This window comes from Crocodylus siamensis, chromosome 3 (assembly GCF_052110815.1).
Source record: "Crocodylus siamensis isolate JL-2025a chromosome 3, ASM5211081v1, whole genome shotgun sequence".
Taxonomy (NCBI): Eukaryota; Metazoa; Chordata; order Crocodylia; family Crocodylidae; genus Crocodylus; species Crocodylus siamensis.
The window spans coordinates 53,709,979-53,735,770 of record NC_143397.1 but is presented as its reverse complement, the minus strand read 5'-3'; the positions used below and the strand labels follow the sequence as shown (position 1 = coordinate 53,735,770).

Below are 25,792 nucleotides of genomic sequence, written 5' to 3'. Positions count from 1 at the left end.
ACAGAAAGAAAGCCGTTCGGTAGATGTTTCATGTAGTTCAACATGGCTTGGAAGATTAAAGCATGCACCTGAATACAGCTCTACAATACCCATATGCATTTTACCGCTTGTAAACATTGATCCTTGAAATGTACAAGCAATTTTTCTTGTCAAAGACGACCAGACTTTCCTTTCAGAAACGCACCAGGAAGACAGTAACATCAGTGCACACTAAACCACCTTCCTACATTTACAAAGGTGAGACCGTTCACATTTATAATGAATGTGAGGTAGCCAGGCATTTAGCAAGAGTTAAAAAAGACTGATTAATTATACTTCATGTTTCAAATGTTAGACAGTCAAAAGTCCAGTCTGAACCCCAGTATTTTGTTGTTCCATTCAAGCAAAGAGATCCCAGAGAACTATTCTGCACTGCTAATATACAGAACTAGATGTGTAGAGAACTATAGGATACTCTTCTGTTGCCACTCCCATTCAATACACGTGCCAGACTGTAGTAGGACAAAACTTCCGTTCACAGTATTCCAGGACAGAGATACAGCTTCATTACTTTTTCATTAGTGACAACCAGCAAGGATTTTTTTGCCCCCTAGTCCCACTGTCTAGCTGACTAACAGTTAACTGAAGCTTAAACCAGAGATGAAAGATGCTGGGTGGTCAGGCAGCAGCCAGAGTGGATGGTGTACTCTTTGATAATCCTCACTATGTACATAAAAGAACTCTAAGGGATTCTCCTGGATTCTCCAATAAGTTGCTCTTGCCTACAGGCATGTTTTGAATATCCAGATTTTATAACTCCATATACAAGACAGGCTGAAGAATTTCCCCTTGGGTGCAGACCATGCCATAACTATCCATGCCTCGGGACATGTTCAGATTTGATTACCACAATAAAAATTACAGTGCATTTGTGATGATATGGAGAGACTCTAATATGCTCTTGGCAAAAAAAATATTGAGTTCACATAGGGTTTCCAAACACCAACCAGAAATATTGCTCTGGAAGCAAACACAAAGAAAACTGCAAAGCTAAGGAGTGTTATTATTGCTCGATTCTGATGTCTGTCGCCTGTTTTTTTAATGGCTAAGAAATAAAATTCTCAGAAATAAATGTAAAAAGGGGATTGGCCATATGACACTGTTTTTATCTCTAAATGTTTTCTTGATTTCCAGTCAGTTGACTGTAGCAGGGTGCAGAACCCAGGACAAATTAGCCTGTGTGGGGCCCAGATGCAGTGGCAGTTGGGGGGCGAGTGGCTGGATGCAAAGCCAGCCCAGCTCCATGGGGTCCGAGGTAGTCACCCAGACTCGCTCCCCGCAGGAACGGCCTTGTTTACAGTGTTCTACAATTACTACATTTGACAATGTTCCACACATGAAGCACGCCATCTTCCTTATATTGGCTCTTGATCACCATATTTTCTCGTCTATAACCCACACATTTCCCCACAAAACCAGCTAGGGAAAAGTGGAGTGTGCTTTATATGAAGGGAAAAGAGATCCTATAGGTCTGAAAAGCTGGCAGAAGGGAGAGAGGGGGAGTAGTGGGAGTGTTGATTGCTGCAGCTCTGGGAGTCACAGCAATTCATGCCGTCATCAGTTCCAGCCCCACTGTGCCAAATTTCAGAACCAGTGGGAAACCCCCTTCACCAGACATGTAATAGGATAAGGCCAGCATGCATGGCTGGTTCACAGGCAAACCTAGCACACCAGGTCGAACCCAGCATATGGCCCCAGACCTGACCAGGCCAGGTCCAACCCTACACAATGGATCTACAGCTACACACTGGGACAGACATAGCATGCTGTATTTGGGACTGCACACTGGCTCCAGGACCATGTGCTGGGTTAGACTGGCACATTGCTCCACAGCCAGCACATAGCCCCAGAGCCAGTATGTGGGGTCAGATCCAGTATGCAGTTCCCAGCTTGGCACATGGAGTTGGACTAGTCGCACAGCCCCGGACCTGGTGCACTGTGTCAGTCCCAGATGGGGTCCGCGGGACTGGCAACAGGCTTGGGAGCAGGCTCAGCTCCCAAATTGCTGCCATTAACTTACCTCAATAGTAGACTCTGCAACCCCCCCCCCCCAACTTCCCCTTTCAGGCTCCCTCTAAAAATAAAATAAAAAAATCAAGGAGTGTACAACGGGCATGATATATGCTAGAAAATATAGTAATTTCCAAATGTAAATGTGAGTATTAATTTTTAATCACTAAAACCCTTTATTATTTGAATGACCTTCTGTTGTAGAAACTATGTTGTCTCAAGTTCTAACTGCCTGGCCATCAAGATTAACACACTGGCTGCCAGTTTCTCATTCTTTTCAATTTTGACAAGAAATTCTCCAATGGACAGCATTAAAATGCTGGCATTTGCTTCCTTGCTTTCATCTATGAAAGACTTTTTTGGTTATTTACTTAATAAAAGGGGCAATTCAAGGAGAATAAATAATAAAAGGGGTAATATACTTTGTGTGCTTAAATATACTTTGCACAGTACAATAATAAAGGAACAAACTGCTGACCTTACATTAGAACAGAAACTGTTTTTTTAAATGGTTCCAGGGTAGGAAGGGATGGGATTCACCATTTATCTAGTACTGAAGATTTCAGTGGCATGGGTGAAATGAAAGCAAATGTTATAAAAGAAGTAGTAAGAATAACATCTAGGGAATAAATTTAAGGCAAGTCTTAATGAGCATTCCAGCAATATTCCCTTTTGCTTGTGTGTGGGAGATTCTTCCTGACAGCTCAGCTTTCATTTAAAGCAAGTTATTACCTTAAATGCATACACTGGTATTTTATACAAAGCTTAAAAGCGTGTAAAATTAAAAACCACTAGAGCTGTGCAAAATTTTGGCAGCCATTCTGTTTTGGAGGTGTTTCGGCCCATTTCAGCACCTGAAACACCGAATCCAAAATGAAACAGAAGGCTCCGAAACATCTTCAGAATGAAACAAAACCGTCTGAAATGTTTCGGAGGCAGCCTTGTGGAGAAAAACTCAGAAGAGGGAGGGGGAAGAGAGAAGAGGAAGGACTGCTCTGATTGACACCTATAGTTGGCCAGTGTCTGCAATCTGTCCCCAAGGTCCCTTCCAATCCCAGCATTCTAGGGGAAGGACAGCAGCCTGCTATCATCCCGCATGCAGATCCAGGGACCTCTGCCCTCCCAGGAGGAGCCTGGCACAGCTCCGCAGCCCTCCCAGGGAGCACAGGTGACCAGATCTGTGTGCAGGATGACAACAGGCTGCTGTTACCGCCTGGGACCAGCACTTGGCACAGCCTGTGCTGAGCACCGGGAAGACTGGTGCTGCCACTGGCCCCAGCCAGCAGCGGCAGCATGCTCTCATGTCACATGCAGATCCAGGGGCCCACGCCTCCCAAGAACAGTCTGGTACTGCCCCACAGCCCTCCCGGGGAGCACAGGCCCCTAGATTTCCACACAGGATGACAGCACACTGCCACTGCCGGCTGGGACAAGCAGCAGCACCAGTCTTCCTGTCACTCAGTGCAGGGTGCGCAGAGCAGACTCAGGAGCTGCCACTGGCCCCAGCCAGCAGCGGCAGCATGCTGTCATCCTGTGTGCAGATCCGGGGCCCCCAAGTCTGGTACAACCCCGCAGCCCTCCTGGGGAGCATGGGCCCCTGGATCTGTGCGCAGGATAACAGCATGCTGCTGCTGCCGAAAAGTGATACGAGTATTGCTTTGAACAGTTTGAGGTGCAGTTTCACAAAAACCTCTGCACCTAGGTCCTTGAAAATTGGTGGGCTTCATGCCCTCAGAAGGGGCTACCATCCCTGCAATTTTTATCCAATTCAGGCATTAAATTACAACATTATAGGAATTTTAGTGATTCCCCATAATAGCCTATGGCCAAAACACTGAAAGAGCATCAAAACTCCAAAACAGATTCAGTCAAATCGAAACGGAACAGTGATCCAAAACACCAAAATGAATCACTGTCCCTCCAAAATGCCAAATCCAAAAACGGAAAGAAAACAAGCCCTTTTGCACACCCCTAAACACCACCACCACACACGCATCAAGTTGTCAAGAAGTAACCACAAGTCAAAGGCTAACTAACAAATGAAACACAACGGTTAATGAAAAACACTGCAATTCAGAAAATTCTATGACCTAGAAAATAAACTTTAGAAACTCATACTATCAAATGTTCCTTCAGTTGCAGACAAATGAAAAAATGAAAGGATTATTTTTTAAATAAGTTATCAAGGAAAACCAAGCTATGCTTTGCCTCTCGTAAATGTGGAACAAGGAGTTTAAGTAAAGCAGACAGTCTGCTTTCTTCCCCTCCCCTTTATATTTCTGTGTCAAAATGCATTTTACTTTCAGAGCTAGATTAAGAATTTCATTCAGTGGAAATATGTATAGTATACATTTTGTAACTACTATGAATACCTCAAAAGTTTGAGAACAAGAAAGAAACCGACAGCTCACGTACGACAGAAGAAATAGCCTTGGAGGATTCAGATACGCAAGATACCAGATCTCTTTTAAGATAAGATCCAGTTAGCTCCTTTTCAAGGTCTGTGTTGGTGCCTCTTTTCTGCCAGGTACATTAAGTTGCAGGTAAAATCTTGGAGTGTATTTGTATTTTTATGTACTTTCAGTACATCGTATTTAAAACAATGTATATTTCAAGCCATACAACAGGCAGTGAACAACTTCTATCCATGTAAAAATGGAAGTTGACAAGAGCTTCAGGGGTTGAAATAACTGCCTATTCACCTGCCTGGGACATGTGATATTTAGGTCAAGGCACTTTTTAAAAAAAAACAATTTCCCCTGTCCTCAGATCAACACTGGATTGACAGAAGAAGCAGATTCTCCAAGGCTGACAGATGACTGCAGCTGTACACCATCATATATCAGAAGCAAGAACACTACCTCAGGGCAAAGCATGTATTGGTAACAGCAGCCATTGAAATGTATGAATGCTAAATTATGGGTGTGTAATGCTCGATACCCATGCAAACTGGTACACAATTAACTCAGCACAGCTCAGAAAAGGACCAATAGATTAGATTTCTTTAATCTACTCAGCAATTATTTCCAGCTTCTAAAACAGATAAATCACAAAGCCATTTTGCCTTTTACTAGCTGTCTTGTCTTTTTTTCAATTGTGAAATGCGTTTGGAAACTAACAGAACACTAACACATAGCAAAGTATTTAACCCCCTTCCCAAGAAAGCACTTACTGAATGAAGATCTGAATGACCCATAACCCATACAGTTAGCAGAAACACAGATGTGTCGATTCCATCCTTGCAGCAAGGATTTAAAAGAAGCATTCACTAATCAATGACAGAGTCCAAACTTACTTGATTTCCCATTAGCAGTCATGAAATGAATGTACCAAAACAATCTAGATTTGGAAGTATTCAGAATTCAGCGTCCCTTTTAGTGAAATTTAAACTTGTCATACTTTTCAAAGTTAATGGGCAATAACTACAGCCACCAATTCCTAACATAGCATCTAATGAAACCTATTTAATAAACCAAATACACTGTCTGAAACTGCAACATTTCAAGCTTGGAACTATTAATTTTCAAATGTATAAATCACAGCAGTGAATCAGTATTTTCAAAGATTTTATACAGGATTGGAGCTGCTAATATGGATAAAAACTTAACCTATAGATCAAGTTCATCTTGGATCAATTAAAAATGAGGCATAAGTTTCAGTATTGAACCTGGAGACTGTGGTTGAAAGGCTTATCTGAAGACCTTTGTCCTACACTAAAAGCTACGCTTCCTCTTCCACTGGAAGTCCAGAACAATTATAGGAAGAGAGTCTGCTCCTGTAAAAATTCCCATCGATGACTAAAGCTAGACAAATTACAGAGGTAATGGTTCTGTTAGACCCGTTTTGCTGATAGCTAAGCTACCCCGATTTAATTTTTGCTTACCAAAATAGCTGTAGAGGGGGCACAAGGATAGTTATTGCAAGTCCCCCATTCCCCCACATTTAATTTGCTGTAAATTGCTTGCTTGTGCTCATATCCTGAGGTAGGTATTTTACATCATCAGAAAAAGATGTTCTATTGTATACTAAATTTTTCTAGAGCTTCGCTCAGTTAACTCAAGGAAAAAAAGATACAATGATGAAGATAGTTTTTATACTGAAAGCACTTGCATTCTGTGACTGAGGACTTCTAAATACCTCTACTGAAAAAACAGAACAAAAACACCACTTCAAGTTCGGCTTCTGTAATTTGCTCAAATAATTGAAAGTTACTTAACAGTTAATTAGGCATTTATAAAGCCAGAAGTAAAGCATGTGCAAGAAAGGGTGCAGAACTTTTGGAAACTTAAATAGAAGACTTCCTACATGTATTGGAAAGTGGTCCAATTTTTAAAAGGCCAACTCTAGACAAGCACTTTATGTAATACACATTTTGATGACAGAGCTATAAAGATGAATTATTTTTCAATCGTCCTGTAAGTAAGATGAAGAGACATAAAATGATCAAGGCACAAACAAACAAGTGGAACTCTCATGTGGAATATTTTCAGTTAATGGGTAATGCTTCCCATTATGAGGCCCAGTTTCCAGTTGCTTATAACTTTACCTGATTTTAACTATTTGTGCTGAAGTTTTCTGTGCTGGATTTTTAACTTGAATTCACTTTGAATAAAAAAAGAATCTCAAGCAGAATCCTGAGATAAGGCTAGAGGGAGGGGGATGGAAACATTTTACACAAATTTTAGCACAAGGACTGGAAGTATGGCAGATGAAAGCACTCTCTTCACACAAAGGTCTTTTGCAGTCCCAGGGAAAACACACTCATATTTGGCCAAGCTATCTACATCTGGAAAAACCACATCTTGCTCCAAATCCATACACCTGCTCCAAAGGCAGAAAGAATCTCTTAGTAATCCCTAACTAAGCCAAGGAATATTTTGGAGGAAAAACTGCCCAACTGCAATGCAGACAGGACAAGAGATGGATTGAGGATGGGGCATGTAAATGGGAACGGAGACATATTGTCTCCTTGTCTCTGCAAGGAAAGGCAAGAGACTGCAACTGGGATCATAACAAAGGAAAAGAAGAAAGAGTGAAAAGGGAACCAAAGCAAAAGGAGAAAAAAGGATACGACTAAGATTGTCCAAGAAGACATAAAGAGGAGAACCTGGCATGGAAATTCAGAGAACTGGGCAAAAGAGATGATGAGGAGAATAATAACAGTGGGAAAGGATCACAACTGACTGGAAAAAGAAAATAAGGTGAGGTGTCAGGGAAAAGGGAAATGCCACTGAAAATGGACAAGCAGCTCTGGAAGTGAGACTAGACATGAAAGAAAAAATAGCCAACATGGACAAGTGATTGCATTGTGGCTGTAACCAACAGCTCTAACTTGGGTAGGAAAAGACCAGGTACAAATCCAGGCGTGGGGGCACAGTGGTCCAGTCACAGGATCACATGTTGGGCTGCAAGGACCTCACAAGGTTATCTAGTTCCACTCCTTACTCAAGGCATGTTTCCTTCTGTGGGTTTAATCTCCAAATCCACAGTGTATTACCTTAGCGTTTTAGCACACAGACCACGTCCACAGAGGTCAAGGTTTTGCACTTGCTGCGTTCCATGTAGGGGACAGCATCCCAGATCATGTTCTCGAAAAACACCTTCAGTACCATACAAGTCTCCTCACAGATCAAGCCAAGGATACATTTCACACTTCCACAACAGACTAGATGGTAGGTGACCACTGTGATGATGCCTTGGATGTTGTCTCTCAGAACCCTCTTCTGGCACTTCCTGAGCTCTTTGCCTCCTGTGACCAGACATCCTAGCTGAACCTCCACTTTCATGACCATCCCTAAGAAAACCATCCTAGCCAAGCATCATCTCAACTTGGAAATTTCCACGAATGGATATTTCACAACTTTTCTGTAGTCTGTTCATATTTTTGCCACCTTCATCATCAAGAAGTTCCTCCTAATCTTCAGCCTAATTTTCCTCTTCTGCGACTTGAGGCCATTGCTCATAGTTCTGTCCCTTACAGCCACATAGAAAGGCCCATCTCAATCCTTTCTATACTCGCCCTTCAAGTATTTCAAGACCCCCATTAGTCTTCTCTTTCAGACTAAATAACCCTATTTCTTTCAGCCTTTCTTCACAAGTCTTGCTTCCCAGGTCCCTAATCATTTTTCTCACTCTGTACTGAACGCTTCCCAATCTGCCCACAACATTCTTGAAGTATGGGGCTCAACACTGATCCAGCGCTCCAGACGAGGCCTCACTAGGGCTGAACAGAGAAGAATCATTTCCCTTCATTTGCATTGCAAGTGGCACTCCTGTTTATACAACCCAGTATACTCTTGGCCTCTTTTGCAACAAGAGCATACTGTTGGTTCATATTCAGTCGCACTCCTGTTCAATTCCTCCTCTATTCCTGCCATCCACAGAAACCAAAGACCTAATCCTATTACAGCGGGGTTGCCTGGGTCCTCTTCCACAGCTGAAAGGGCAGCCAGCAGCCCCTGTCAAGTCAGCTAGGAGCCCAGCACCAGTCAGGCTGCCTGGCCCCTCTTCCCATGCTGACATGGCATGTGCCACTGGCTGATTACCCAACCAAGAGCCCAATCCTGAAATGTGACTAAAAGTGGCTGCAAACAGAAACTGAATATTTCAAGAACACTATGTATAGCTGAGAAAATCTTGCAAATTACTACAAGATGACAGTAAACAACTTCTATGTAAATCAAGAGTGGGGCTTGAGGTTAATTATGCCATTAAGCACTTTTGTATGCAAGTCATTTTTGGACGACAAACATGTCAACTTGACGTTAGGAAACAATGCTGCGTTTATTACTTCATACAGGTCATCCTGAACACTAAGAGAATTCCAGTTTACTCACTACTGCTTTCTATTAATAAAATAAGATTTTGTCCTTTACGTTTTTCTTAACCGTTTTATCACTAAAGGTCATTTTCTAACATTAATTTGAAATTCTTCAAGCCACTATCCAGATCATCTTCCCAGCTTTTCTCCTTGCCACTGTGCAGGGTTCCAACAAAGCCATGGCACGCCATAATGGACCAGGAGTCTTGAGGAACTGAATAGTTCTATAGTGCACTGAAAGTTAATAGCCACTTACTTCCTTGAATTTTGTACTGAATTATCGATCCAGAAGACAAGGTGCTCCTACTATGACTGATTAACACATAGAAGTTTAATGCACCACAGACCTTTGCCATTTTAATTAGCTGCTTGCAACCCTTTTTGGAGGACTTTTGGCACTAAGCAACCAGAGACTCTACTACATTTTTCCAGGCTTCTGGCTATTATGTTCTCTATATCTACAAAGCCGCCCACGCTCAGGAAAGTATCCAGCAGAGCTCCTAGTCTAGATTAGGCTCATTTCTAATGGCTTGAACATCACCAAACGGGGCTGCCAGGCACACAGTTTTATGTATGATGTTCTCTATAAGAATTATAGATTATTATTTGCTTGATCCATTTGTTAGTTCCTGTAATTTCTAGATAGTCACACACAAACATATCTCACTTGAACTCAAGCTACTATAATATGTGTCTTGACTTTTATTTTAGTAAGAAAGAGAGAGAAATCTAGGTTGCAGTGTTCACAGTAGATACTTATTTAACTGGACAGTAAAATTTACAGTAAAATAGTTTTAAAAAACCCTAATTAAGTTTGCATTAAGATATGGTAACAATTTTTTATTTTATAGATTTTCTCCAGCCTGAGATGCATCATGAATTCATCGCAGCAGGTGCTGCACAGTTAAATAATTCTAAATCAAAAAAACTATAAATAAATCATATTAGAAAAAAAGAAAAATCCAAGAACATATCTGACAAAACATCAACAACTGACTTAAAAAATATCAAAAGCTCCTTTCCAAAGTAAGTTACACAAAAAAGGGAAATAAACCAAAATATTCATGGACAGGAAAAAAAATTGATTCCCTCCTAGAGCACTGTGTATGCTTAAATCACACATCTAGTTTATGAGCTAAATCAAGCTCTCACACCAGCTATGAAGGGCCCAGTCACCCACACAACTAGGGGCCAAATTCTATGAGCAGGTGGGCCTGAGGATGGACCAAGTCTGGAAACAGCAGAAAGCCTCTTCAAGGCTAGTTTTTCAAATTGGTTGGATTAAGTTCTTCTTAGGCTTTGCATGTCATAAAACCTACTTGCAATTTATTTCTCCACTGGAAGCCAGTGCAAAGAACAATCCTTAATGGTCACAGTCATTGAATACATTAATTACTATGCTGCCAGCTATGAAGATGCTTTGTTGGTAGCTCACAACAAGAAAAATTCCAAAGGCAAAACTCTACATTACAGTAGCAAAGTCATTGTTCAAACAAACAGACAAGTTCTGTTAAGTTACAAGCCTCATCACCTTTTGCATCAGATAACTGATTCCTGAAGACTGCAAAAGGCAAAGAACTGCTCATCTGACAAATTCTCAACACAGTACAACACCAGGACAAATAGAGAACAAGTCATTTCACTTCCATTAAAGTTAGGTTCAACAGCCAACTATTACAGGTTTGGTACAAATTTTCATTCCCAAAGTCTAAAACACAGTGCACCACAAGCATGACAAGTGTTAAGTTTGATATAACAATATTGCTCAGGAAAGATGATAGAAAGCCAGGGAGTTAAGGGCCTCAGATACAAGTGGTGCAAGCTTGAAAACAAAATCTACTTTCACAGTAAGGCTAAAGTGAGTTTGATCCTCTCTTCAAATTTTGAACTGGATCACAGAAATGCAGCTGTGGATACATGTGTCACTGTGGTGGAGTAAGTGCTTAATTCTGGGGTCCAAAGCATTAACAGCCACTAGAAAGTCATTAGCAAAAGATAACCAGGATAAACTGAACAGAACCTCATCTTTGATGATGCTGGAAGAAAAAGGGAGTAGATCTTGTCTGTCCTAAACATGAAAGATGTTATAACACACAAGTACCAGTACTTCACAGGCCAGGAACAGAAGATTGACTAGATCTCAGTCAGACCAGCATGTTATTCAGATACTAATTGATCTCCTCCACAGAGTGCTTACAAGTTCAGTGACTTACTTTTGATCTAGATCTTTTTATGCCATGCCCACTGCAGTCTAGGATCACCTCAAATGTTCGTTTTAAAATGAGATAGTTCAGCTTCTTCAAATTTTCACTAGCCAGCATCTGCAAGTAAACACTCATTGTGTACATCTCTGATCTCAAAAACAGCATTACTATCAGCCTGCATAAGTTCTCTATATAAAAGAAGTCAGTCTTATTTGCAAAGGTTCACACACTATTTCCTCTGAAACCCCTTGCCCAATTATTTTAAATTGAGGTCATCATTAAAACATGAGGTCTCTTGTACTGATAGACAGGTTTTGGACAGAAGCCAAAAAAGTCCAGCATTTCAGACAGCTAGACAGAATAAACCTTAAGTAGCTTATTGACAATATGGTCCAGAGACAGCTGAGATCTGCCAAGAGAGCTACATTTGTTTACACAACAATTTAAGGATGTTCAAAATACAAATTCTACACACACGTGCTGTTGCCATCAATCAAGTTACTATTTGTGCACACCACACCAACGATGATGATGTTCATGAAAGCATGTGAATATTTCTTTTTATGATTGAAGGGTGATACAATCCTAGAGGGATGAGATGCTAAAGAATCAAAAAGGTGGCAAAATGTATCTGGAAAAATGCCATTTAAGGGGATATTTTTATTTGTCCCTGGAAGAAAGTTACATTTTGTATTATTGCATAAATACATTGATTAAAAGTTGAAATGCTGAGATAAACATTACCTGAGAACAGAAAACATGTTTTACATTAAAACATTAAGGGATTACTCAACAAAAGATTCTGTGAAACGTGCCCTAAGCTATCACCCAAGGGAACACAGACAAAACATACCACACAGTTAAACAAAGAGGTATTCACATCCAAAAGATAGAATATAAAAATATCTGGTACATCAAGGAATATCCAGTATTCTTAAAGGTTGAATATCACAGATACAGGGCTACCTGAACGTCTGACCCCTTCAAATCTCTGAATGTACAAGCCAGGAGTCAGGCTCTGTATCTTTACTCATTATGGGATGGAATTCTGCACTTCATCCATGCTGAGGTTCACCTGGGTCTGTATCAACCATTCTGGCCCAGTGGGTTTAAGCTTTAGTTCTTTTCTTTGGGAGCATATGGCCAATAGTACGCAACATCATATATCTTTCTTAAAACTAAAAGTATTGTTTATTTTATAGTAGGAACAGAATTTAGAGAGACAGAATTTGAAGCAAGCTGTCTATATGCTGATAGGGATTGTTTAACCACAGATTTTAGAAGTCCCAGAGGTAACCCAGCTAGGTCAATATTTTTCATACACCCCCAACAGGAGTCCTGTATCTCAGTCTTGTTCCTCTGAACCACCACACCCTTTTCTGAGTGGGTATTCCCTTGAAAAGGTTCTTTGGATCACTTGTGTTGAGGGTCTTTTCCTAGCAGATTTAAACTAGTTTGTACATTAGCTGTATAGAAGGCGCAAATCTTTAAACTAGCAAGCCTTAGCATTGCCTCTAACAACTCTCAAGTGTATATAGAGATGTTATTTATCTTGTCCCAGGCTTTTCCTTACTGTTCTTTCCTCAGACACAGTTAAGGGTATTACAAGATCATAACATACAGTATTCAGAAGGCACAGAAGAGCTCTAAAGCAGATCTTGGGGATACCAACAGCAGTCTTCTGCGGAAAAGGTGTTATTGTACCATAACTGAAGTAAACAATAAAACATTTACAACACAAATATTTTTCAGTGTCTTAAAAAAATCCAAGCAGCATTCCCCAAGAAAAATTAACATAGTTCTATATTTGGAAGAAACCTGATGTAGCACAGAACTTTCTCCCCTTGTCCTAAAAGCAAAAAGTGACCATTTTGTATCTACTGCTGTGAATTACTGACCACTTACAATGAGAGATATAGATTCTCCTCATCAAGAAGAGTTATCATCTTTCTTTCATATGATCCATAACTTTAAAACACCTTTGACACAATAAAATTATTAGGGCCTGTACCACAAAGGAAAGACCATAATAACTCACTGCCACCATCACAGCTTGTGAATTATGGATCATATGAAAGATAATTGCCCTTCCCAAGTAAATTATATGGGCAATTTCTTATGGAATTAGAGGATATTTTTACATAAATCACTGTGCCTTATTAACAAACAATTTAAACCCACTTGAGGTTCTGTGATTGAGTCATAAAGGATAGTATTTTCATGCCTGTGCAACCCTTTTATCAGAAACAGCACCTTCATCAATCTGTCCCTAGAAACTGGCCGTTTCCTGAACAGCACTGTATTTGTTCAAAGCTGTCAATCATTAGAAGACTTCTTGAAAGAGGACTCACCGTTTCTATATGTTTCTAGAACTACAAATAGGATGCCACAGAGTATTATTATTTAAAACAAATTTACGTAAAATGACTGAACTGTTAACTATTGTCTTCAAGACTGCTTTCAGAGATAAGGACCTTAAAGTAAGATGGCTGGCAGACACAGGGTGGGGATCAGCTGGGGAGTTAAACACATACATTTCCTGCTCATTCTATTAGCAGGCAGGAGCACTACTGTTTATTTTATACCTTGGAAAGACCGTCCCTCTAAAGTGTCAAGCAAATACCATATTTACCTAAATACAAAGCAAGTCCTCTCTGTCCCCCCACCATCAACATGAGGGAAAAAGCCCCTCCTCTTAAATTAATGAGATTTCCTTGCATGTGAAATACACTATCTATCATTAAACTGCTGCCAAAAGCAGCAAATAGTCATGGAAACCAACACTTTGTTGATTAAACAAGTTGATTAAATGCAGCCAACACTGAACACAATTATAAAATACAGAGCCCATACTGGGCTGGGTTGGGGTGTGGTGTTATTAACTGTTTAACCAGTAAGTGCTAGAATAACTGGTTAGCTTACCAGTTATCCTTTAGCTCCAGCTAAGTGCAGGTTGGCAAGAAAGGGTGAGGAGGGAAGCCCCATGGTGCCCCAGCAGGGACTCAGAAGGCAGCATGGCAAGCAGGAAGGGGGGGGGGCGGGGAAGGACAGAGCAGGGAGAAGGGGACTAGTACCCATAGCCTAAGAGGAAAACAGGGAACAGACTTATCAATTAAGCAATGTGCTGCTTCTTTACAAGTGCTCCCTCCCTGCCAGTGCAAGGCTTCACAAGCCAGCTGTGTTGTCTGGCTGGGCTTGCCTCCTCAAAAAGCTCCAGGAGCAGCTCCCAGCAGCAGCTGTGTCCAAGCTGCTGTGTTATAGTTAATTGTTTAACCTATATAATTAGAGGAGGTTAAATTAATATTTTTTTAATGATATTTACATCTCTAGTGTGTATGGCCCTAAAAAAAGGGGGCAGTTGTTCCCTCAGAAAGGAATGAGCACCGGGCCTGAAGGTACTGCAATAACAGGCTGGCACTCACTTGGAGAGGTTGGAGCAAGCTCTGGCACCCTCCCCTGGTGCCAAAATCCTCTTCACTACCACAGCTGAGTTGTGCCTTGCTTTCCTATTTCCAGCTATTCCTGTTTCTTCACCAGCCTTAAACGTCTGGCAAACATCACCAAACAAGGCCCCAAACAGTTCGCCCAGTATCCCTCTGTTGGTCCCTCTCTCAGCCTGTCACATGTTATTAGAGTGGGCTTCCCCTAAATGAGGTGGTGCCAGACCAGGTGGCCCTGTGCCTCATCTGCATATACATTTTTGGAGGATCCCAGGACTCATGACAAGCACACTCGGCTCTAGTCTCGAGTGGTGGGCTAATGAGCACATTGATCCTTTGTGGAGGGGCAAGGAGTAATCTGGAGTATACACACACACTGAGCAATGCTGAGCTGCGGGGTTGCTGTGGCTTGAAACACTGTAGACTCTGCTGAGGTCCAATCCAATGAGCTACATGGTAAATTATGAGCCTTTTGGCTCCGGACTAATATCTTGCAGTATGCACTATATATAAAGTAGGTACAGAAATGCCACTTAAAAGTGTATTTATGGAATACCTGTGCTAAAATTTGCAGCAGTTTCAAAAAAATGAGAAATGCATCAAATCTCGATGAACTAAGTCTAGGTAGCTCCAGTATATTTAACTTACTACAGGTATGTTCAAGTTTAGTATTTTCAAATTTGCCCCTCACTTACACATGCTCAGGGAGAGCAAGGCCTGACAGTAAGGAGACGGAGGTGTTGCAGGGGGAATACGCCTGGGGATTGGGGAGAGCGGGTGGCAGAGGGCACCTGTGCACCCAGGTTTAATTTTCCCTACTGTAGCAGTCAACAGGGGACAAATTCAAAGTAAACCTCAAAAAAAATAGATTCTATACCTGGAAAATTATAAGAAAATGATAATCTTTCCATATATAGAATCTAATTATGGGGGGTAAGGGGCATCTTGCATTCAGGGTCAACTTATGTTAGGCTACTTACAATAATAATCACCCTTTCCCCCCTCCCCTGAATTGTGAACATTAGAAGGAAAAGATATATATCTTAGATATCAAGATCCTGAACTTTATGTATCTGGATTTCTAATATCCACCATGCTAAGAATGGCGTTTCTAGCCCAATACAATGTAATCATGTACTGGCCTGTAATGCCAGCAAGGAATTCAGACATTTGACTGACAAGCTGGTTCTTAATGGCAAAACCAATGTCATGCATTCGCCTGCCGTTTGCAGGTTTCCCTTTCCAAAAGAACATATAGCCATCCCTTTCCTCCCTCAGTTGGCCTTCATCTGAATGTCTGTTCTCACTGAGAGCAGCAATATCTATGTATATGCCTTTACTGATTTGACCAAAGCCTTTGACTGTTAACCATGAGGCTCTATGGAAGATCTTATTGAAGTTTGGCTGCCCGGGGAAATTATCAAACTCCTTCATGGCCAGATGACTGCCAACTTCCTATGCAGTGGCTCCGCTATGGAGCCCTTTTCCATCTGAACTGATGTCAAGCAGGGCTGTGTGATTGCACCAATTTTCCATCTTTCTTGTGGTCATTAAGATGCTCATGCATGATTGTCTGCCACATGGCATCAGCATCAAGTACTGGATGGATGGGAACCTTTCCAATCTCTCCCACTTCCATGCCAAAACCAGACTAACTTCAGCCTTGATTGTGGAATGCCGATGACTGTGCTGTCGTTGCGCATACTGAAGAGGACATGCAGGGGCCAGAGAAAACGCTTCAAGGTCAGCCTTAAGGCAAACATCAGGAAGTGTGGCACTAACAACCACAAATCAGGAAAAACTAGCCCAGGCCAGGACTACGTGGCAACACTTTGAGACACAAGGCACATCTTACTTTGAGGAAAATGGTTTCTCTCTGGAGGCAGAAAAATGACAGAAAGGAAACAAGATCATGAAATTTGTGGTCCATCCCTCCCTTTAACCATCACCTGCAGAATTTCACTGAGAGTCTGCAACTCTAGGATCAGCCTTCTTAGCCAATGGACTCATCTATAGCCCATGGAAGTGATCTTCGTGGACCATGAGGAATCACCGCCAACAAAGACAATGCAATACTACAGATTTCAATTACTCAGGCTCAGAACAGTATGCATATGTGAAAGGTTAAAAATAAGTGGTAAGAGTGGCTTCACAGTCAGATATGTCTTCCTCTCACCATCTTCCTTTTACTCTACCCTTACAAAGTCCTATGTGCCCTGCTGTTCCCAGGGTACAGACAGACGTTAACACTTGGACCAGCAGTACTCAACCTCCGGTCCGTGGGGCTCCACACAAGTCTAAACGTTTGGTGGCAACGGAGCAGTGACAATGTTAATTGCTGCAGCGCTAGTAATCCTTGCTACAACGCACAGGTCTTTTCAAAGAGACGTTGGCAGGATGTATTTTCTACTTATGGGCAAAACAACACATCTTCCCCAGCCTCATTGTTAGAAACAAGGCCAAACCATTTGGGTCAAATTTTTTCAGGGCCAAAAAAGAAAAGAAGGAAAGCCTGAGACCAGCCTGCCAGCATGGTTAGTATTTGGCAAAATTATGACCAACAGAAGATAGTATGTTACAAGGGAAACCACTGGGCAACCATAATACCAGAGCCTACACCCTACATAAATGTAAAAAAGTATATTATTTAATATCAATGTAGTTTTATGTGGGTTCATTTTAATTGCAATTTCAAAGAGACTTAAAAAAAGGGAAAGAGCTGAAGGGAAAAAATTTTGAAAGAAAAATTAAAAGACTTGCAAGACATGCAAGCAATTGGAAAATAGGGGGGAAATGCAACATGGGTTTAACAAAGGTATCATGACATAATAAACCTGCTCTTTGATTAAAAAAAAAGAAAAGAAAAAGATTATACTTAAATCTAGTCTGTCCAGACTTTAATAAATCATTTCTTTTGTCCTATGTTTTACTACAGTGAAGATGGAAATTAGTAGAAATACTGCAAAATGGCTAATGGACTTAGCCATGTTAAACAGAAAGTACTGGGCTCAAGTTAAGTTACTAATTCTTCAAGGATCCATCTTGAAACCAGACTTGTTTTCATTTATAATTTTGGCACAAATATAGAAGTCTACTAATAAAGTCTGCTAATGATACATAGTTGGGAGGCTTTATCAATACAAGGGAGGATCAAAATAGCATGCAATTAAAAAAAATGATGATTGTGGACTGAAGTAAGAGAAACTGGATAAAATTCTACAGTACAGAGTCCAAGACATAGGTACTTTGGTACTAAAATTAAAGTATTTCTGCTATATGCTGGTAGAGCATCAGAGGAACAACTGAGAAGACAACATACGTGGACACACTAGATACTCACAGGCAGACTATGAACTTCCAATGTAACGAATGCTATTGTGAAAAACACAAGTGTGACCCTACAATGTATCAGGAAAGGTACTTTAAATTACAGTTAAAGTAGTATTAATGCCATTCTACAAGGCTCACCTATGACCGCATCTGAAATACTGCATGCAACTGTAGTCCTTCACATTCAAGAAAGGGGACTTCAGACTGGAACAGATGCAGAGAAAGACTACTAGGATGAGGAAAATTATTCAGCTCTTCTAGCTTATCGGAATGAATAGTCAGGGGAAATATGATTGATGCTGATAAAGGAGCATACATCACAGATGAAGAAGAATCATTTAGAATACAAGACAAGGTACAAAAACCATTTTTCTTTCACGGCCATTAATATAATCCACACGAGAAATTAGGCTACTATCAGAACAACAAGGATCTGGAATAACCTCCCAAAACTGTAAGGGGGAGGAAAATGCAAACTTCCCCACCCCCAAAAAAACCTCTACCCACTTTTAAGATGACCCAGTCCTATTTCTATGGCAGAAAAAAAAATAAAAGCTCTATCTTTGGTATGTTTAGGAAAATGGAAGGTTGGTTTAGATACAGTGTTGTAAAAAGGAACATTTTGTGTGTAATCTAGATCAGTGGTTCTAAACTTTTTTTTGTACCTGGACCCATTTGTAAACATTGATGGCCAATCCTAACCCAGTGCCCCTCACTCCCAACCTGCTGTCCCCTGCCCCCAGGCCTCAGCTCCCCCAAGATGTCGAGCAGGGGGGAGGGAGGAGAGCCACAAGCAGCTCCTCGCAGCCTGGAACGCCACGGTTTCCACATTTTTCTCTTTTAAAGGACAATCCATTTTTAAAGTTTGCTCAGAACCTTTTCATATATTATTCTGGGTCATGACCCACAGGTTGAAAAATACTTATCTAGATCAGTGCAGACCAATCTTTTTGGAAAGAGTACAAGAAATTAAGCTCTGTGTCCTCCCCAAATACCACTCAGTCTCTTTCTCTTGCCTCCTCTGCTACTCTGCTTTGTGCTTCCTGCCCTAACAATCACTGTCAGATCCCCAGGTGCCCCATCCCCAACTTGTTATGTCACACAGGGGCTACTTGGGCCACTTGCAGCACCCGGGTTAGCTGCCTGCTTATAACTGATCAATTCAGGAGCATGCTATCTACAGCTCTGTGTTAGTGCAGAAGACAGTGAAGTTGACCAAGCCATTTTCATAGTGCGCAAGCTGTGGTGTAAACAAATAATAAAAGTAAACTAATAACAAAGTAAATTATTAAAACTACACTGACTGTAAAAACATATCAGCAGCCACACAGATACTTTAAGAAATCCTTATCAACTTGACAGCATTTTTTACCCCCATCTACATATTCCTTTGCAACTTGGGAGTTACAGTTCCTCTCCTCTTACCCAATTCCTCAACTCCCAATTATGACAGACATACTAGTTTATCTTCATCTCACTCGTTGCAAGTACTGAACTGCTGGTACTGACTTGATGAGAAGAAAAACAAGCAAGCATTATTTACGTGAACTTAAGAAATCAAGATTTATCACATTTTAAGCCTTTCATCCTCACGCTTCATTTTCCCGGATATTTAAAGTATTTTCTCACTTGCACAAGCAGAGCATCTTACGATGCACATTTTTCTGGTAGCAGCTGCTCTGTAAAACAGAGAAAGTGTTTAACATCAAAAAAGAAATGAATTTCAAATAACCACCATGTGCCTATATTTGTTCTCTGACACACTAAAAAGCTATAGATTTTTTGTTACCTAAACTTGTGGATTCATTTCATTTAATATTTTGATGCAACAATAATGAAGCATATTAATGGAACTGCGACTGAAGGGAAAGCAGAGAGCGGAGCAACCCACAGCTATTAGAAACTATTATAAGTTCAAAAGTCTAGCTTGATGCCTGCTGTGAGAAGCAAGCTCTTCCAGCTAAGGACAACAAAGCCCTTACCTCATACAGAGGTCAATGATTCATTTTTATTCACTGTCAGAAAAAACTTTCTTCCTAAAGGAGGCTTTTTTGCACATGATCTACTACTGTGCATCTTTCTAGAAGTTACTTATAAGCAGAGATCCGGGGTTTCCATTCACTGTGAAAAAACAGCCTGCAAGGGGCTGTAAGGAACAGGAGCGGGTGATCAAGCATGGGGTGCCACAAGCATGTGCACATGCAGATGGAACCCAGGCAGCATGGAGAACAGCTCCTGCAGCTCCCCGAAGGTAAGTTGAGGGAGATGAGGACTGAAGTCCCCATAGTGAGGGAGAGATGGAGGGAGGGAGTCAGGCAGGGCTGGGGCTGGAGGGGGGTCCATAGGGCCTGGAGATTGAGGTCCGGGGGCAGGAATGTGCTGCCACAGGGACCAGGCAGGGAGCAAGACGGAGCCAAGGGAGGTTCATCTGGTGGGTGGCGGGGGTCCTGGCTCCTTATCACTGTGTGCACTCCTTGGGGTGGTATAGGGGCACATGCCCCCCAGATGTGTGTGAGGAGGGTAGATGTGGGCTGCCCATTGTGGGCTTGGGGCTCCCTGCTTTGCTGCCCTCCCCCAGGGGCCTCTATGGCCCAGCAGGCCAAACCCAGTACAGCAAGGCACAGTGGGGCAGAGAGACTCTGTGCTATAGCTAGGAGCCCCCCACTGCCATGGTGAGGCACCCCTTGCCCACCCAGCTGCAGCAAGGATGGCAGCACAGTGGTTTGCTCCCCACTGCTGCTAGGCAGCCAGGGTGTGCCTCACCATGACAGCACAGGGCTCCCAGCAGGAGCACTGAGACACCCCACCCCGCTCTGCCCTCCCATGCTGGGTCTCACCTCCTGAGCCATATTTAGAATTTATTTCATTACAGTGATTGAGGCACTGGTAGGCTTCCAAATTGTTTTAGAAATGTAAATATGTCCATAAAACACAGTGTTTACCTGATACCTATGTATATAGTGGCACTGCATTTTAATCACAGAAGAACACGGATTTCAGGAGGTTTGAACCAGAGAATTTACTATTTTTAAACAGAGAAAACCAGGATCCCCGTGCATAAGTTATTTATCTGCAGTTTGGGTAGCTCATCAGATTACACACTAAAGCTTAAACAAGCACAGACCAGACATATTTGAAAAGACAAAGCACAGAAATACTTGACACCAAATTAACAAAAAAGGAACCAAGATAACTTCACATACAATAAAATGTTAAATGAGATGCTGCTGTCCATACACTGCACGGAAACATAGGCCCATAGATAGACACATAAGCATTTGACTGGAAAGTACTGTCTTTGGAGAACACTAAGATTGAAAAGGTACACCTAACCATGTCAACTTAACCCTGCCCTTTCCTATATGTACATTATATGACCTTGATTAAACAGATGGGTGATGCATAGGTGGGCACAGGACGGCATGTGCAACCCATGAGATTGGCCCATGCCAACCAGGGAGCAGGGGTGCTGAAAGAAGTGCCGGCCGGGACCCCCCGAGATTGATGCTGGCCAGGGAGGGGGGGCACCGAGAGAAACACTGGTGGCACTTCCAGTTTTGCCGCAGGCACTGCTTTGCTTTCAGGCAATTGGCTGCTGAGGGACCTCCCACCTGATCAGCTATCAGCTGCTGGGGGACCCCCAGACTCAGGAGGCACCAGTCGCCTATCATTAAACAGTACCATACTTTTTATCACAGTAGTTGATTCAAACCTTTAGTACAAGACAAGCCCTCAGTAATGTATTTCTTTTTATAAAGAATATAAATCAGGTCAAAAATAACAATTAGTATCCAATGGAAAAAGTGATATCCCAACATTTGTTTTAAACCCAAAAGAAAAAGGTCAAACAGAAAGTTTGAGGCCAGTATTCATTTCTGCCCATGGCAGGGGTCGGACTTGATGATCTGCTCAGGTCCCCTCTGACCCTACCAACTATGAACTTATGAAAGTTCTTTTAATAATTTAGGAAAAAAAATATTAGGAGACATCCTGATTTTCTCTATGTAGAAATGTATCGCTTTGGTTCATCAAACTGAAAAATAAAACTTTCAGCTTCATTTAAGATTGATTTGGGTCCCTCAAATTGCCTGGTATAAAACTATCGCGTTGGTACGTTGGGGAAAAAACAGATTGAAATTAGTACTTCTTGAAGCATAACACACCAACAAGACTCAGAGAAAAATACTTTCCATATGCTACAGGGAGAGATGAGACTGGGAGCGGGGTAAGCACTGGGACTATTCATCTAGAAGTAAGACCCAAAATAGATGCCGCAGAAAATGCAGGCCTTTCCTCCTGACAGCAGCCCAGAGGTTCTGTTTGTGTGCCTGCCTGGAGGGAAATGGAGAGAAAGACAGAACTGCATGGCAGAGGCCTCACCTACTTGGGTTAAATAGTTTCAGTGGCATGTTTCCTCTCAAACTGTAATTTTATGTAGTCAACTTTTTACTTAATTCCACCTCGGGACTATATTTGTTTGACGTAAGTACTTTAGGATATGCAATGCCAATGACAGCAAGAGCCTTCGCTAGGCCTGGTATGGAAAGAATAAGGCAGAAGTATCTCTAGATTCCCCGCACTGTATGTAAAGTCAAATGCCTTTAATATTCCTTGTGACAGATTAAACACTCTATAGGATATTCATACTTCTTTAGAAAACAACCCAGTTTCAATTCTGTCATACCTGAGAATACTTTTTGAGAGCATGGAAGCTCTGTATATCAGACTAAAATACACTCACTCACAACTGAGTTACAGGAGAGGATAAGATAAAAATCTATAAGTAAATAAATACTTTTTAAAGCAAACTTTAACATCTTCCCACAAAGCAAACTTTGTGCGAAGTTGTACAATGCTTTTCTCCATGAAGGTGTTATCCTGAATTCTAAGAGTCAAAAGTTGGCTTCGGTTCTGATGCATCAGGCGTTTTTTTAAATCCCCTCCAAATCTTGTTTAACTATTATAACTCTGGCTCTTCTTCTTATCTGCCTCCTGTTGCTGTGATTCTTACCAAGTTCTTGTACTTCCAAAGCAATGAGTTCCAATTGTGTGTTAAATGGAAAAAAAAATTATCATCAGTTTTGAATGTGCTATCTTTCAATTTTATTCAATGTCCCATTATCCTTGCACTTCAAGATAACATGTACAGCTCTGTCAAAATGACAGATTATGACCTCAAGAAGGCATATTAAATTGCTGGCTCCCTTCAAGCCACGACTTTATAATCGGGGACAATACATTAAACCTAAGTGACAAAACTCTGCTTTTAAATATGCCTGTTGATCTCTCTGAAGTCCACTGAACTTGCACACAGACTGAAGAGCAGAAATGGTCTCAATCTAAACATTCTGCAAAATAAACTGCATATACTGAAATCCCTGCCAAAACAGTAAATGCTGAAGAGCAAATACAATCGCACACAGACCTCCGAAGAGGCAGCAGATCTGGAGTTTTGCCTTTGTTTATGTAGTAAGGAAGTGAAGATTCACAAATCCAACGAAGGCCTTGCTATTTACAATCAGATCTGAGCTGCCAGAACCCTGCCTAGAACGCTACCGAGTTCAGCGACACATGTGCAGACTCCACCCATGCTATTCTAGTTTCAGGAGCAAGGTCTAAATGTTACATACACATTTTGATTTAAACAACGAACTAAGATGTTCTCTCAAACTGAGGCAGCCTCCGTGGTGGGAGTGCGAATCAGAAAAGGTGGGCATCACACTTGAAGCATCCCATGTCCTAACCCTGTTTTTAGTTCATCGTGCCAGTACCAGCTCAAAGCTGTTGGCTAGGAGGAATGGCCAGTTCTTCATTTTATATTATACATTCACAGTGGAAAGTACAACTTTGGGATAGGTTAAAAAGAAAAGAAGAAGAAATAAAAACGCAAAATTACCTTGGCCTTTGTACTCCAGAAGCCTGGATTACCAAACATAACAATCAACACCCACAGACCACGCAACCCATGGGGACAGGCTGCGGGGGGGGGGGTGGCAGAGCCTTTTTCCTACCCCAGCAACACGGGACAAAGTATCCGAGCAACACGGGGCAAAGTATTCCCGGCTCCAAGCTGGGCTTGCAGAAGCACCGACATTTATCAGGGCAGTTAAGGCTTGGGATTTAAACTGCAAGCAAACATTTCTACGCTGCGCTTCTCCCCAGAGCTCGGCGCGGTTCAGGGCCATTCGCACGTTAAGAGTTCAGGAGCGGGCAAGGATTCCTACGCAGTGCTTCCTCCGCAGCTAAGGTGGGGGGGAGAAACGGGGAGAGGGGGGGCAACGGCTACTTCCACCGGTCCTTCGGGTCCAGACTTTGAAGACGCTTGACCCCGAGACTGCATTTTGCCTCGAACATGGCTAATGAAACTCTCACATAAAGAGACTCCAACCTCCCCCGCGACCCCCCCTGTAAGCCAAGGCTGGAGCTGCGCCAGCCACGGGCACCCGCGCGCACACAGGCGGGAGGCGGCGAGGGGCTGAGGCAGGGGTAGGGGCAGGGACAGAGCCCGCCGCCGCCGCCCGGGAAACTTTCGCGGAGCCACCACGGGGACGTGAGCAGGGCCTGGAGCAACAGCGCCAGCCCTCCCCCGCCCCGCTCCCACCTCCGCCTCGCAACTTAGGGCCCCGGGGCTGAGCCCCAACACTCACGGGAAGCGCCGGGGACCTGCCGGCGGCGCCGCTACCGCTCCTCCCGCCGCGACCCCCTTCCTGCCGCCGCCGCCCCGCCCTCCCCTGCCCTCCCCGCCCCGCCCCGCCAGGGAACGCGGCGCAGCTCACGTCTGTCAGCCCGGCCCGGCCCAGCCTCGTGGCCGCCGCTTCTCTCTTCCTTCTGGGAGAAGTCCTGGCGGGTAGGACGGCCCGGCCCGCAGGGGGTGGCACGGCCGCGCGGGGACGCGGGCTGCCGCCCTTGGGAGCAATCCGTGCCGCCGCGGGCTCCTGTGGCGGCTGCGGGCGGAGGCAGCTCCGCTAGAGGCCGGGCGGGCTTTGGTAGGGATTAAAAAGTCAGCAGTCCCTACGAAGCAGACCGTCTCGGCAGGAGGGCAGGGAAAGCACGGGAGCGGGTGGTGGCACCTCCATCCTCGGAGGTTTTCTAAGCCCCAGGGAGATAAACATCATTGTCTGCCCGGCTGGGGTGATCTAGTGAGGGTTGGGCCTGTTTTCAGCAGCCGGTTGGACTCGATGACCTCCTGAGGTGCCTTCCAACCATAGGCGAGATGTAGGGATGGGGCACATGCCCCCCCTGAGAGTGCTGGTGCACCCCCTGACAGCGAGCGCTCTGGCTGGGGGCAGCGCTTGCGTCCCCTCTAAAATTGGTTCCACCAGTGGCCAGCACTTCTGTTGCCGCTGTGCCATATGCAGAACTGGTGGCTGGCACTTCTGCCACCACTGCTGCTGTGCTGCCAGGGCACTCAGCGACAAGCTGCTGCCCCTCCTCCCCCCGGTCATGCCCTGCTGCTGCCCCCCCAGACTCGGGAGGCACTGGTCCCGGTCCTTCCAGACCTCACTTTCTGTGATTGAGTGACTGGTTATGGCCATGTATACAGGAAAGGAGCACGGGGTGCCCAAGCTGCAGGCACCATTGTCACACAGGGGCTGAATACAATGAATATGTGGTAGCCCTGTTGATCTGAGACAAAAAGAAATGCAAAAATCTTGATTTCTAGGTTCCAAAATGATACCTTGTATTAGACCAACTGAGAGAGTGCAAAAAAACAGAGGAAGGGCATTTCTGCTTTCTTTCCTGGGGGAAAGTGGCTCTTCCTGTTGCTGTCGAGGGAGAATCATAGAAAATGAGGGTTGGAAGGGACCTCAGGAGGTCATCTAGTCCAACCCCTGCTCAAAGCAGTACCATTCCCAACTAGATAATCCCAGCCAAGGCTTTGTCTAGCTGGATCCTAACAGCTTCCAAGGACGGAGCTTCCACCACCTCTCTGGGTATCCTCTTCCAGT

General features: G+C 43.1%; 1 protein-coding gene across 7 annotated transcripts in view; it reads right to left on the bottom strand.

The window, feature by feature from the left end:
* PAM (peptidylglycine alpha-amidating monooxygenase) overlaps positions 1–24,771 on the bottom strand; it is a 269,026-nt gene extending 244,255 nt beyond the window's left edge. For 6 of the 7 annotated variants that reach the window (XM_090038338.1, XM_090038341.1, XM_090038334.1 and 3 more), the window contains exon 1: positions 24,491–24,569. The gene's annotated coding sequence lies outside the window, so the exon portion shown is untranslated. Of the gene's footprint in view, positions 1–24,490; positions 24,570–24,619 lie in introns of those variants that run through there. The other variant, XM_090038336.1, reaches the window with a different exon arrangement.
* Between the last annotated feature and the right edge of the window lie 1,021 nt (positions 24,772–25,792).